At 47.0% G+C, this 15,799-nt stretch overlaps 1 protein-coding gene across 1 annotated transcript in view; it reads left to right on the forward strand.

Annotated features, from left to right (window-relative positions):
• Positions 1–2,667: 2,667 nt before the first annotated feature.
• The window catches only part of CDCA4 (cell division cycle associated 4), a 38,890-nt gene continuing 25,758 nt past the window's right edge, over positions 2,668–15,799 (forward strand). The window contains exon 1 of the mRNA XM_030214766.1: positions 2,668–2,806. The gene's annotated coding sequence lies outside the window, so the exon portion shown is untranslated. The remainder of the gene's footprint in view (positions 2,807–15,799) is intronic.

The raw sequence follows: 15,799 nt of genomic DNA on the forward strand, positions 1-15,799 counted from the left end.
GCATCCAGAGTACAATCTAGAATGATTTAAATGTTGTATTGCTTTGCAAACAAATTGAGGCAGCATTAAATATTGGCTTTTCTTTGGAGCCTCTGAAAGAATACTAAGTGGGAAGCAAGTTGGGTAAATGTTTTGAGCTCAACATTGACTTCCACCTAGTAGTTAAAAGTATGTACATTGGTTTCAGAGCACATGTACTTACAGTAAAGGGAAAGGGGAAGTAGTAGGCAGGAAGGGGTGCTCAAACTTCTTACTGGTTGGACCACTAGGTTTACTTCTCTAAGGCTTGTCTGGCATGAAAGAAGTGATCAAAATCAATGCGCTGGCTGTGAGAAATAGGGCTCAAAGAGTAAGAGAGTGAAGAAGTTTTCAAATGAGTGAAACGCACAGGGCCGGCAGAACATGGTAAGCAGGGTATGTATGGCAGGGGGCGTCAACATGTGGGGCACCGGAGACTGCTGATACTTACTCGTTGCGCCCCTAGCAGCTTGAAGTGATACTGCACGGGGTGGCCTATATGCTGTATTACATACACAACCTGATTTGCGCTATCATTACACAGAGCAGAGCAAGTTGCATGCTGCCTTATACATTGTACAGATACCGACACGGCTTATAGTACTTTCTTCTGTAGCGGAATGGGAGCAAAGCCATGAGACGAGAATATAACATGGTGTGGGATGACCAATCACAGCCTTGTACCCTGCACCGTCCGTGATCATGAGATGACCAATGCAAGGCTAAGGGCAGAGCATGCACATGGAGCTGCAGAAGGGGAAGCCGGAAGTGATGGAGTGTATTGTTTTGGCGTGGTTATTTAGAGCTCTGTGCAGAGAGAGGGTGAATGCTGGTCTGGCTCCCATTCACTGGGAGCCACGGTCAGGCACTTGGATGAGTACAATGAGCTGTACGGAGTGGAGGATGACTTTGAGAGTCCATTTGAGGCAGAGCTGGAAGGCGAGTGGTGGGCGGGGCATCTCTTCCCTCTCCTTTCCCTGCAGTCTCAGGGGCTTCTCTTCCCTTTCATTTCACTGCAGACTCAAGTCGAGGCTACCCCTCTTACCTGTTGTCTTGTTTCATTTTGTTCAGGAGGTATTGTGGGATAGATGGCAGTATCCTATTGTGGATTATGAACTGGTTAAAAAATAGAAGACAAGGTGAAAAGGGGGAGGGAGAAGAGAGAAAGGAGACGCTGGAACGGAAGGGGCAATACACTCCCAGTGAATGAAAACTTGTCATCTTTGTTGCGATGATGTAGAATGGAAATAATATAAACCCTTCCCCCCCACCATTACTCAAGAGGACTTGGGACTGAATTGACAGGTATGCAGTACAGAACAATACAAAAACATATTGGTTAACAAGAACAGAAATCAGGGCCAACCTAGTGGTCCCCAGCTTGATCCCTGAACCAACTCTTCCACTCATCAGCTCAACTAGCTTTGTTGTAGAGATTGTCCTTTAGATTGTAAGTGCTTTGAGCAGGGATTGTCCTTCTATGTTAAATTGAACAGTGCTGCGTAACCCTAGTAGCGCTTTAGAAATGTTAAATAGTAGTAGTAGTAGAGACCAGCCACACCATGATGGTGTGGAATGGGAGGAATCATAGTTGTCTGTCAAACATGACATCTACAGAATTGTATACCAGGGTACCCATATGCACTCAAGTGGTGTATAAATAAAAGTGTACAAAATACTGTTTCACAGGTTAAATGTACAGAAGTAGCAGCAATACACCTAAGCATTATTCTATAAGGGCACACATAAGCAACCTAGTACTTAAATGCAAGGGGAGAATTATCAGTGTAGCATGTGCAGTGCTGTCAACTACACAAAAAACTTACAGAATACAAGTTTGTTGATACTAGTACTAGGGAGAATAAATATAATTCTCCCCTCCCCCTATGTTTCTTATGGAAGGGCATTTTTATATATATTGGCTTACCTAGTACAGGAAATTATGTTACCTAAAATAGTTAACTCAATATATTTTACACCGTCCCCATTCAGAGAACTCAAGCAGGAATTTTGAAACATTTATGAGAAAAGAATTAAGGAAAACAAATCTTCTCCAAACAAAACCACACGATTTGGGCAGGCACAAATGCCCAACTCTACTCAAAGATTATAACATCTTAGATGTTCATAAAGTATCAAGGAAAGTAACATGCAGATTTCAGTCATCCTAGGGGGAAAAATCCCTAAAAACCCGGTTCCTAAAGCACATCTTCAAAAGGAAATGCAGATATATCTAGTTTAAACCCATTTCGAAATGAAAGCAACCACACAATTAAGAAGAGAAGGAGCACCACCTTCTCAAAGACACGTATTCTACTTCTAACCACAAGTAGTAACTTCATGTGTAGTCTATCCAACCAAGAAATTCTTCACTACGACTCGAGACCGGCTTGGGTTACATGGTGATAACAAAAGAGAAACGACTACCCTCCAACCAACCGCCCACCACTTCCTTTCCAAGAGAGCCAACAGCAGCAGAAGCCCAGCCTCAGCCTGTCTGTGCTCAAACCTTTTCAAATGCAGGCCCTCTGCCTAAAAGCTCCGTTCCGCCAATCAGGGGACGAGGCTTAGCGGAATCCATGGCAACCTTTTGTGGGCTATAACAAATCAGCAAGTTCGGCGGTGTCAATCAAATGTAGGGCCCGCCCTCCCTCTAACCCTCTCAGTTAGTTAGTTCCCTGAGCGCCGGGCAGCAGGCGCAGCCAGGCGGACTCGGGGAGAGCGGCGGTTGAGTGCCAAGGGGCTTGTATGCTTCTGTGTTTCTTTCTCAGAAGCACGTCCGGTTACGGTGAGTATGGAGTGGTAAAGCGTCACAGTGAGAAAGAAGTACTGTGAGAGTAGTAGAGGTAATACGAATCCTCTGACTGACAGGGATTCTTTTTTTTTTTTTTTTTGTTCCCAAGTAAATTGGAGCGCTGAAAGGGTAGAGGCACGAGTTGAGTTGGTGGCCGTTGAGTCGTTTCCGTCTTCTCTCCCCCCCCCCCCCGTTAAGACGTCGCTTCTGTAATTTTGAAAAAGCCGCTGGGTGAATTCTGGGTACTGAATTCAAAATGGCTCCTCCGCCGAAAGCGGTAAAAGCGTATATAAAAGCGCGTCGGCGGGTGAAATGGCGCCCTGTTGGTTGGTTAGTCATTTAAGGGGACGTACTGAGTATTGATTTTATAGCTCTCTTGGTTTTATTTCTATGTAGTGTTAGAGAAGTTAAAGGAGCTCCCTCCCGCGAGATTCAGGAAGTACCAACGGCCTTTGTGCTTGTAGGCCATGGGTTCGCGCCGTTGGAAGGGGGAGAGAGAGGAAGGAAAACCGAATGAGCCCCGAATTTTATATAAAAAGGGCTATCTCTTTTTTTTTTTTTTTTTTTTTCCCCTTCTGGAAGACTGGTGTAATAATTAGTATTAACACTTATGTGGGTAGGAACAGCACTCGTGTCTCCCAGTCGGAGACTGAGGAGGAAATGACGGAGTGGGATACTATTCTGCTTTTCCGTACAGTTTAGCTGCATTTTTATCTAGTATAGACGCTTAAGTGTCGTGCAGTCTTTAGCTACTGCCCCCCCCCCTTTTTTTTTACAGAAACTACACAAATTGCTATCCAGTGATGTTCCAAATGTAGCTGAGCACCAACTAGGGATCTAGGGTAACAGCACAAGTACCTTATAAGTAATTACTGGCATTTTAAATTGTGAGAAAATAGGAAAACATTATTAATTAGGCTTTATTACCTCCTTTTGAAATAATTTACACAAGGCGGTGTACAGTAAGAATAAATCATAAGCAATGGTCCTAGTTCATACAGTTTTGATAAAATTGAGTCCTAAATTGGAACGAAGATGAAACATAAAGCCACTATACTTCTGTGGCTATATCTCTGGTGGGCACCAGAAAGTATTTACAGACTTCTATAGCAAATACTACTACTTGACATTTCTAAAGCGCTACTAGGGTTACGCAGCGCTGTACAATCAAAAGCACAAAGTAAAACTTGCTTTTGGCTGTATGGTTCAGTCCTTGGGACCTGAATACTCCTCTGAATCTCTGCTTCTTGTTTTCTCTCCCTGGATGGGTATCTTCAGAAGTATCTATATACTTAGATCTTTTTTTTTTTTTATACAAGGTTACTATATTTACCTTTTAATCCAAAAGAGTACCGAAAAAGACACTGGATTTTTAAAACAAAAATTTTAGTCCAGAGCTACTATAAGCTCCTGTTCAGGAGTAGCAGGATACTTTTTATTTTTGAAGGCAAATAAACCAGTTTTTCAGGTTGCTAATGCTATCTATGGTTGGTCCATGGCTCCAGTGATCCACTTATTTCACTGCCTGTGCTTTTGGTTCCCTAAAATAAGAATATAAGCGTTGCCATACTGGGATGGACCGAAGGTCCATCAAGCCCAGCATCCTGTTTCCAAAAGTGGCCAATCCAGGTTACAAATACCTGGCAAGATTCCCAAACAGTACTTTACATTTTATGCTGCTTATCCTAGAAATAGGCGGTTAATTTCCCCACCAAGTCCATCTTCATAATGGCTTATGGACTTTTCTTTTAGCAAGTTATCCAAACTTTTTAAAATCCCGCTAAGCTAACTGCTTTTACCACATCTAGCAACAAATTCCAGAGTTTAATTACACGTTGAGTGAGATGTGTCTGAGATGAGAAGGAAAAAAAGGTATTTACTTAATTTTCTTCCCTAGAGTGCAAGCTGAACAGTAGTTTCAGAAAAATATCAAAAGTCTGGGACCAGGAGTTGATGGATGCACATAGACGTATCCCTTTTCTCAGCACTGGGAGGCCAATGCAGATGGCTACAGCAAGCTTAAATGCATGGTTTGTATGTGCATGTTGCAGAGCAATTCAGGGAGGGGTTGAGCTTGGGTGTTAACTTGCGCAGAATACATGGGCACACTCAGTATCAAAATGAATGGTAATGTTATGTATTCTGCTGCAATGCACAGAAGGAAACCATGGTTTTGACATGTGCACAACGCAATACATTTTTTGGCAGGTCTGGGACAGCCTAGAAGGGTTGGTTCAGAGGATTTCATACTCGTTTTGTGACTTAACATGCCTTTTTTTTGCTCCAGAACAGCATCTGCAGCTTTAAACAAACGAGAAGTAACAGCAATAATGTGCGCATGTCTGAACAAAAATGAAAGTGCCAGCGCCAGCATATACAGTGGTGGAAATAAGTATTTGATCCCTTGCTGATTTTGTAAGTTTGCCCACTGACAAAGACATGAGCAGCCCATAATTGAAGGGTAGGTTATTGGTAACAGTGAGAGATAGCACATCACAAATTAAATCCGGAAAATCACATTGTGGAAAGTATATGAATTTATTTGGTGGCAAAACCCTTGTTGGCAAGCACAGCGGTCAGACGTCTTCTGTAGTTGATGATGAGGTTTGCACACATGTCAGGAGGAATTTTGGTCCACTCCTCTTTGCAGATCATCTGTAAATCATTAAGAGTTCTGGGCTGTCGCTTGGCAACTCGCAGCTTCAGCTCCCTCCATAAGTTTTCAATGGGATTAAGGTCTGGTGACTGGCTAGGCCACTCCATGACCCTAATGTGCTTCTTCCTGAGCCACTCCTTTGTTGCCTTGGCTGTATGTTTTGGGTCATTGTCGTGCTGGAAGACCCAGCCACGACCCATTTTTAAGGCCCTGGCGGAGGGAAGGAGGTTGTCACTCAGAATTGTACGGTACATGGCCCCATCCATTCTCCCATTGATGCGGTGAAGTAGTCCTGTGCCCTTAGCAGAGAAACACCCCCAAAACATAACATTTCCACCTCCATGCTTGACAGTGGGGACGGTGTTCTTTGGGTCATAGGCAGCATTTCTCTTCCTCCAAACACGGCGAGTTGAGTTCATGCCAAAGAGCTCAATTTTTGTCTCATCTGACCACAGCACCTTCTCCCAATCACTCTCGGCATCATCCAGGTGTTCACTGGCGAACTTCAGACGGGCCGTCACATGTGCCTTCCGGAGCAGGGGGACCTTGCGGGCACTGCAGGATTGCAATCCGTTATGTCGTAATGTGTTACCAATGGTTTTCGTGGTGACAGTGGTCCCAGCTGCCTTGAGATCATTGACAAGTTCCCCCCTTGTAGTTGTAGGCTGATTTCTAACCTTCCTCATGATCAAGGATACCCCACGAGGTGAGATTTTGCGTGGAGCCCCAGATCTTTGTCGATTGACAGTCATTTTGTACTTCTTCCATTTTCTTACTATGGCACCAACAGTTGTCTCCTTCTCGCCCAGCGTCTTACTGATGGTTTTGTAGCCCATTCCAGCCTTGTGCAGGTGTATGATCTTGTCCCTGACATCCTTAGACAGCTCCTTGCTCTTGGCCATTTTGTAGAGGTTAGAGTCTGACTGATTCACTGAGTCTGTGGACAGGTGTCTTTCATACAGGTGACCATTGCCGACAGCTGTCTGTCATGCAGGTAACGAGTTGATTTGGAGCATCTACCTGGTCTGTAGGGGCCAGATCTCTTACTGGTTGGTGGGGGATCAAATACTTATTTCCCTCTGCAGAATGCAAATAAATTCATATACTTTCCACAATGTGATTTTCCGGATTTAATTTGTGATGTGCTATCTCTCACTGTTACCAATAACCTACCCTTCAATTATGGGCTGCTCATGTCTTTGTCAGTGGGCAAACTTACAAAATCAGCAAGGGATCAAATACTTATTTCCACCACTGTATCTGTGGCTGTTGTGCTGCACATAAATATTAGCCCCGAAAAATTTCATGAGTGACAAGTTTTTGCAAGACTAATGTGCAGAACAGCTGTAGATGTGTGCTGACACTTTCATTTTCTTTGGGCATGTACACAACAAGCTGCACTTTACTGAACCTATGTGTGCATGTGCCAAGTTCTGAATACATAAAATGTGTGTAGAATTAGCTTTCTACATCACATGGTTTTAAGCTTGCATTAGAAGCTGTATAGCTTTCTGCATCAACCCCTGGGTCCTCCCAGAAGTAAGGATTCACCTGAGTTGCAGTTCTGAGATTTTTCTCTCTTCAGGCAGGTGGAACCATAGGTGTTTTCCTCTTCTATGCCAGATGCTGGATATACTTGCTGGTCCTTCAGCCAACTTGGGAGCTTTATGTTTTAGTAACCATAACCTTCCTTAGCGTCCCTCTGGACTGGCCCAGAATTGGACTGATGGGGTTGTTAACGCCTTCCAGCAGGTGGAGACTGAGAAAATTCTGACTTGAGAGCCAATCTGAGCCCTGACCATATGACCCTAGCCTCAGTATTTTCTCAGTCTCCAGCAGGTAGGATGTGAGCCCATTAGTCTCTCTCTCTTTTAAAAAAAAAAAAAAAATGTATTCCTTCTGTGCCTCGGGAATCTAGTTTAGAGGCTTGGTAAATAGATTTTTTTTCCCTCTAGCCTCTGGCGTGTTAAACTCGGGTGCCCCCGGGTCCCTTCCTCCCCTTCTCCCTTTACTAAGTTGGGAAGGGCTATCCTTTCTGTGGAAAGGGGATTTTGCCTTTGGGAGAGGCAGCCACTTCTTTAAAAAAAAAAAAAGAAACCTTTCTCTCCCCAGTGCATTAACAAGCAGACAGCTCTGTTGTGTTCTATTGGTTTTAGTGTGGATTTACGTCTCCCGCTCAGCTGTTTAAAACAGAACTACAGTGCCCAGAGGCCTTAAAGAGCAATTTTCTTCGTGCTGAGTTTTCTTTTCCCTCGCATTTGTTTCGGAGCGGCTTCTTTTAAAAAAAGGTTGGTCAGCGGATGCGGCTTCCAAATCTAAACTGAGTAAGTTTCCCTTCAGTGGTTCTCTGTTTGGAGAAGAGTTTGATAAATTGGTCCTTTCTTTTGGGGATACAAAGGCTCTCCCGGAGGATAGGCCTTGCCCGTCTAATTGGGGTGCTTTGTTTGTTTGGTCATGGTCGGGCGAGAGATTTCTGTAGGTTTCATTCCGGTCGCGGAGCTCATGCTCAGGTCTAGGTTTTTCAACAGAACTCGGGGCCAGATGCACTAACCCTTAACAACCCTTTAACGAAGGAAATTCCTAACCGTTGCATGCATTAAAGGCCTTTTTCTGACGAAGCAAGCAGCTAACGAAAACGGAATACAAAAGAGTAACTACCATTGTAATGTGGACGATTCGGGATGCACTAACCATACCAACGATTGCACCGAATCATTTACCGCGATATATTTTACGTGTAGTCAGAGCTGTCCTTAAGGCCTGAGCTGGACACGCTGCTACTCCCCGCTCCCCCCTGCAGCTTACAAATCCAAGCTGGCATGTTTAAAAGTGAAATTAAATAAAACGCTACAGCAGTACTTCCTAGGCTTCCCCCTGCATCAATAGAAAACTAAAAACAAAAATCGAAATAGATAGGGAGGGGGTAAGGGCGCTCGTCAGGAGCGTCCTGCATGTACGGCCTTGCCCCCCGCTGCCCCCTGCACGAAAAATCTTAATTTTAGCAGCCCCGGTCCCCCTCCCTTCCTGTTCTTCTCTCTTCTCTGCCAAAGCTCCACCTCCTGTCATCCTCCGCCCTGTGCCCCGCCCCCCCTGAGGTCATCGCCACCGCTCCCCCCCTCCTGCGCATTACCGGGCCCGCACAGCGCCTCTCACCTCTGTCTGAAGGCGCTGCACGGGCAGGAAGAAGATCTGTTCGTCGCCGAGTCTTCATGACGTCTCTCCTTCTCTGACCTGGGCCCGCCCCCGTCTGACGTAAGTAACCTACGTAGTTACTTAGGGGGCAGGCCTAGGCCAGGGAAGGAGAGACGTCATGAAGACTCGGCGACGAACAGATCTTCTTCCTGCCCGTGCAGCGCCTTCAAAGGTGAGAGGCGCTGCGCGGGCCCGGGAATGCGGACGGCGGGTCCCGGTGGAGAGGGGAGCGACGGTGACGACCTCGGGGGGCACGGGGTGGAGGATGACGGGAGGCGGAGCTTTGGCAGAGAAGAGAGAAACAGGAAGGGAGGGGGACCGGGGCTGCTAAAATTAAGATTTTTCGTGCAGGGGGAAGCTGGGGGGGGGGGGGGGGCAAGGCCGTCCATGCAGGATGCTCCTGAAGAGAGCCCTTGCCCCCTCCCGATCTATTTCGATTTTTGTTTTATTTTCTTCTAGTGCAGGGGGAAGCGGGGAGCCACGTGTTTGTGTTGTGGGTATTTTGTTTGTTTGTTTTGATGTTTGTGGCATGCACAGAGCAGCCAGCATAACGTTTGGCTGCTCTGCGCATGATTTGTGGGCAGATTACCGACGGGGATTATGAATGTTTAATACATTGTACTTTTCAATACCGCACAGAACGTGTGCGACTTGTTTTTTTAGTGCATTCTACGTTTTTTCACATTCGTTAGGACTTTTACGTGTTAGGTTTTTTTAACGTTTGATTGATGTATCTGGGCCTCAGTCCTTTCGAGGTTTCCGTAGGGGGAGGTCGAGACTCAGGCGCCCTATTCCGGTCTTCCTCCCGCTTTTCCCAATGAAGGTGCGCGGTCCTCTCCTCTGGTTCCTGTAGGAGCTCGGCTGTCACAGTTCTTTCAGTGGTGGGCCCATATTACCTCCGACCAGTGGGTCTTGGAGGCTTTTCGAGACGGCTATGCCTTAAGAGTTCGCCAAGCCTCTTTCAGACGCCTTTCTGGAGTCTCCCTGTCGCTCTCGCCACAAAGCGGGCGCTGTATGGGACACTCTACAGAGGCTCTTGGACCTTCAAGCAATTTGCCCAGTCCCTCCTTCAGAGTACAGACAGGGTCGTTATTCCATTTACTTTGTGGTTCCCAAGAAGGAAGGCTCCTTTCGTCCTATTTTGGCTCTCAAGGCCGTCAATCGGGCTCTCAGTCACATGTTTTTGAATAGAGACCCTTCGATCGGTGATAGTGGCAGTTCGTACCGGAGAGTTTCTAACGGCCTTAGATCTGACGGAAGCTTATCTGCATATTCCTATCTGGACCGGTCACCAAACGTTCTTGCAGTTTGCAATTCTGGGACACCATTTTTAGTTTTGGGCTCTTCCGTTTGGTCTAGCGACAGCTCCTCATACGCTCACCAAAGTCATGGTAGTGGTGGCAGCAGCTCTTAGGAAGGAGAGGATCCTCGTCCACCCGTACTTGGATGACTGGCTCATCAGGGGCCGGCAGGTCACGGACAGAGTAGTGCATTTCGTGCAGTCCCTAGGTTGGGTGGTGAACTCAGCCAAGAGCTGTCTGATTCCTTCACAGTCCCTGGAGTATTTTGGGGTTACCTTCGACACAGCATGGGGTCTTGTTTTTCTTCCCCAGGGCAGGGTTTTCAAACTGCGATCTCAGATTCAAGTTTTACTTCACAGTCCTGGTCTCTGTTCTAGAGATTATCTTCAGGTCCTGGGTTCCATGGCAGCAGCTATAAATGTAGTCCCCTGGGCCCCGCATGAGGTCTCTTCAATTTTCTCTCCTGTCCAGATGGTCCTGTCAGATGGACTCCCTTCAGGTAGGGTTGCCTCTGCATTCCCAAGAGCGCAGCAGTCTTTTCGGTGGCTGCGGACTTAGAATCTCACCACAGGGGTGCCACTGCAGTCTCCACAGTGGATAGCGTTAACAACCGATGCCAGTCTCGGTCTGGGGAGCCCATTGCTTAGGCAAGTTGGCGCAGGGTCTCTGGTCTCCCATGGAAGCGTCCCAGTCCATCAATTTCTTGCTGACCAGAGCAATTCGTCTAGCTCTTGAGGAGTTTCGTTCCCTGGTGGCAGGCAAGACGGTGAGAGTTCTGTCGGACAATACCACTGCTGTGGCCTATGTCAACCGCCAGGGGGGAGCAAAGAGTCTGCTCTTTCGACGGGAGACGGCGAGTCTCATGATGTCACGATTGTGGTCGTGACCCCTCTCAGACTCACCTTATTTTCGGCGGTCAGCTTCTGAGCTGGTTTCTGTCTGTTCTTCCTGAGTTAGCTCTGTCTCTGTGTGCTGCCTGCTTCCAGCATGACTCTGATTACTCCACTATACTGCACCTGTGTGTGTTAAGCCTCTCTGTGCTTCAGTATGCTTTCTGCCTGTCTTGGTTTGTGTTCCTCTCGCCCTCTGGTGGCCAGAATCGGTGGCTGCCATAGACTTTCCAGACTTTCTGTCCGGTCCGGTCCAGATATTCCAGCCCTCCAGACTTGGTTTGAAGTTTGGCAGCTAGCCTCACCCGTAACTGTTTCATGATTCCTGCGGCTGATGGGTTTATTAACCACCTGGAAACTTTTTGAGTTTGCCTTTGCATCGTCTAAGGTCCCTGGTTTGTTGGTGCTTTGTTGCACATCTGCCTAGTCTGGTTTCTTGTTTAGTTCCTTGTCTTTTCTAGTTATCTGTGTGTAGTTTAGCCTAGGTTTATTTGCTTACTTCCCTAGTCTTGTTTCTGGTCTGTATTCCTTGTCTAGTTTGTTTGTATGTATGTGTCTCTTGCTTAGTGGCTGCTCTGCAGCTTTTAGTCCTGACTCTTGTCTGTCGGTATTTGTACCCTGCTTCAGTGGCTGCTTGGCAGCTTTCAGTTCCTGTCCTTTAGCTTGTCCATTTCCTGCTTTGTGTAGTATTGTCTGTCTGTGAGTCCTAGCCCAGTTTCCTGCCTTGCTGCCCATGTATATTCCTTTTCCCTTTGACCCTCAGTCCCTGTTCAGCTTAGTTGGTATCCAGTGCCTACCCTGTCCGGTAAGTCCTGCCGGCCGCCTGCACCCAGGGGCTCAACTCCTGGGGAAGGGCGCTCAAGTGCAGGTGAAGTCTAGCTGTTTCTGTAAGAGTTCTGCCTTGTCTCTGGTGTGGGGTGGTTTTGCCTGCTCCTCGGCAGTGGCCCAAGGGCTCATGGACCTAGTTTCTGCCTTGAAAGCCTGACACATGGCATGGGCCGAGCTTCATTTGTCCACCATTTCAGCTTCTCATGTGGTGGGGTCGAAAACATTCAGGTGGATTTTCTCATTCGTCACACCCTCGATCCAGGGGAATGGTCTCTCAGCTCTCGGGCGTTTTCAGTTGATGATAGCCTGGTGGGGCACTCCAGTGCTAGATCTTTTTGCCTCCAGTCCCAATGCAAAGGTTCCTCGCTTCTTCAGTCGCAAAAGGGATAGACACCCTCTTGCAGCAGTGGCCTGCCGGGCTTCTGTACGCGTTTCCTCCGTGGCCTCTATTCGGTCGTCTCTTACAAAGGATTGACGTTGCTACCTGTGCCCGCAGGAATAAATGAAGTTTAATATATTGAGTTATGCAGAGTGAACTATATGTATAAAAGGTTTGTGAATTTGAAATGGTCATATGTAATTTGATGTTGAGTTACAAAGGATCGAGGTGCACGGAGGATCGGTAGTTCTAGTGACTCCAGATTGGCCCCGACGTCCATGGTTCGCAGACCTCCAGCGTCTTCTGTGTGCGCCTCCTCTTCGTCTCCCTGTTCACAAGAACCTTCTACTGCAAGGACCGATTTCTCATCCAGACCCAGCTTGATTTTTGTCTTACGGCCTGGCTCTTGAACGGGCTCGTTTAACTAGGAAAGGCTATTCTGCTCCAGTGATTGCTATCATGCTTAGGTCGCGTCGTTGGTCTACATCTCTAAATTATATTCACACCTGGAGGATTTTTGAGGCTTGGTTTCAGATGCTGGTATATTGCTTCTTTCCGGGCTCCAGTGTTTGAAACATGCTTTTTCTAATGAAAATGATTAAAAAGAGTTTCCAACGGTCTTTTTTTTTTTTTGTAAAAGTGGGCTAAAAATACCCTGTTTTTGGCGTTTTTGCAGAAATCATCAACTTTACACTCAATTTGTGAACAAATGGAAAATATTAGGAGAATGAAATTTTATATTCGAAAACCTTGTGTTGATAAATTGTTGTGTGCAAAGTTTCAGGTTTATCACACCTTTAATTCCAGAGATATAAAAAGCCAAACTTTACAATTTTTCGGACCAAGTTTGCTCCAAGTTTTCTTCATGGGAATCGCTCATGAAGATTTTTTTATTATTTTGTTTAATAGATCGCAAAAAGTTGTACAAGATGGCCAACTTTTGTTTCTCTCCACAAAATATTGCTGGAGATACAGTGTCTCAAAGTTGCCGAAATCTCAGAGTCATACCATAGAAGGCTGCAGTATGGGGTCAAACAGATTACTATATCTCAGCAAGTATTGCATCGGCGAATGTAAAACTTTACCAATGTTCATTGGAGACATGTATGAATGTTCACAGAAAATTTCATTGAAATCCGTGATGGTTGAGCAGGGCACTTCTCTGAAAGCAGACCACTTGACATGGAATGACCCTTCATGTCTACTGTCATTCCCTCAGGCTCCCTATCTCTTCTGTCCATAATCTCCCTTCTCTGTACCTGTCCCTATTCCCCTCCCCTGTTCCCATGTTCCTTGCCCTTCTTTCTCCCTCTCTTCTGCACTCCCACCCCAGAGCCAGTATCTCTCCCCTGCCCCATAGTACTGCATCTCATTCTGTCCATCTCCAGATCCAACCTTTTCCCAGTCTCCCCTCCCTCACATGTCCCACCTTTCCCCCTCCCCAACTCCTTCACCCTTTGGATTTGCTTCCTCCTTCCCCTTTGGTCTGGCATCACTCTCCCTCTTCTCTCCACCCTGTTTTCCCCTGTGGTCTGGCATCGTTTTTCCTCCTCTCTCCACCCTCCTTTGCCCTTCTGAAGTCTGGTGTTGCTGTCCCCTCTTCTCCTTCGGATTAGCATCGCCATCTTTCTCCACCCCACCTTTCCCTTTCCTTGTGGTCTGGCTGACATCACTCTCCCACCTCTCTCTCCACCCCTACCCTGCTCTACAGGCCTCCAAACTTTCCAAGCCTGCTGGCAGCATCAGTGATGTAAGTGCTGCCTTTGACCTGCCCCGGAAGCCTTCTCTGTACAGCTTCCTGCATAGGTAGGACGTTGTACAGAGAAGGCTTCTGGGGCTGGCGGAAGGCAGCACTTATATCGCTGAATCATGCTGCCGGAGGTCTGGAAGTTTAAATTCCTGCAGGGCGGGGGTGGAGAGAGGAGGGAGAGTGATATGTGATACTGTACCAGTCGGGGGGGGGGGGGGGGGGGGGAAACACACCCATTGCAGCAGGCAGCACCACACATCCCCCTGGGGGGTGGGGGAGTTGAAGACTTCCATGGCAGCACCGCATGAATCGAAGGATTCTGTCCAGGTCCTGGTGTCCATGGCTGCATCTCTGGAGGTGGTTCCGTGGGCTTGTGCTCACATGCCAGCCCCTTCAGCAGTCTCTGCTGGGCTAGTGGTCTGTGGGAGGACTACAAGCAGCGCCTGACTTGGCAGCCCAGGGCTCCTCGAGTGGTGGCTACGCAACACTCCAGACGTTGGTGATCAACAACGCCAGTCTGTCGGGATGAGGGAGCACACTATCACTCTTGGTACGCACAGGGTATCTGGTCTATGACTGAGGCCTCATGGTCCGTCAAAAGGCTGGAGCTCTGGGCAGTTCATCAGGCTCTTCTGGCCTTCTAGTCTGTCCTTAAAGGCTGGCCGGTGCAGGTCCCATCCGACAACATGACGACTGTGACTTACCAGCCGTGCATTGTCAGGAAGCTGCCTTGCTTCTTCAGTGGACAGAGGCTTGCCTGCAGCGAATTTCATTTGCTCACATTGCAGTGGCAACAAATGTTCAAGCGTATTTTCTGAGTCAAAACACATTGGATCCGGGAGAGTGGGAACTCAGTGTTGGCCTTTCAGCTCGTTGTGCGTCAGAATTCTGCGGCTAGATCTTAAGGCGCCCAGCCGCAATGCCAAATTTCCCTAATTGGCTCACTAATTGCATTTCTTTCACTTATGCCTAGGCTGGGCTGACCTTAGAAGGTGCTTTGTCAGAGCCATGGCTGCGTTGGTGGCCCACTTGCGGTCAGCCTCCATTTGAAGAAATTTGCAAGGCTGCAACATGGTCTTCAGTCCACACATTCACATCGCACTACTGCTTTGAGCAGGATACCTGTTGCAATAGTATTGCAGAATGTTTGGTGTCTACAATCCAACTCCACCCCCCTAGGCCTATTTCTTTCTGTTCCGGGCTGCACTCTTACATAGTTGTATATAGCTTCAGGTTAATCTGTTACGTTCTTGCCATTACGAGGCCCAACTGACCAATTGTGGTTTTCGGTATATACATAAGTAATGCTATACTGGGAAAAGACTAAAGGTCCATCGAGCCCAGCATCCTGTCCCCGACAGCGGCCAATCCAGGTCAAGGGCACCTGGCAAGCTACCCAAACGTACAAAAACTTTATACAAGTTATTAGCGAAATTGTGGATTTTTCCCAAGTCCATTTAGTAGCGGTCTATGGACTTTTTAAACTCTGCCAAGCTAACTGCCTTCACTACGTTCTCCGGCAACGAATTCCAGAGTTTAATTATGCGTTAGGTGAAGAAAATGTTTCTCCTACTTGTTTTAAATTTACTACACTGTAGTTCATCGCATGCCCCCTATTCCCAGTATTTTTGGAAAGCGTGAACAGACGCGTCACATCCACCTGTTCCACTCATTATTTTATATGCCTCTATCATGTCTCCCCTCAGCCGTCTCTTCTCCAAGCTGGAAATCCCTAGCCTCCTTAGTCTTTTCTTCGTAGGGAAGTCGTCCCATCCCCGCTATCATTTTAGTCACCCTTCGCTGCACCTTTTCCAATTCTATATCTTTCTTGAGATGCAGCGACCAGAATTGAACACAATACTCAAGGTGCGGTCGCACCATGGAGCGATATAACGGCATTATAACATCCTCACATCTGTTCTCCATACCTTTCCTAATAATACCCAACATTCTATTCACTTTCCTAGCCACAGCAGCACACTGAGCAGAAG

Source organism: Microcaecilia unicolor, chromosome 9 (genome assembly GCF_901765095.1).
Source record: "Microcaecilia unicolor chromosome 9, aMicUni1.1, whole genome shotgun sequence".
Taxonomy (NCBI): domain Eukaryota; kingdom Metazoa; phylum Chordata; class Amphibia; order Gymnophiona; family Siphonopidae; genus Microcaecilia; species Microcaecilia unicolor.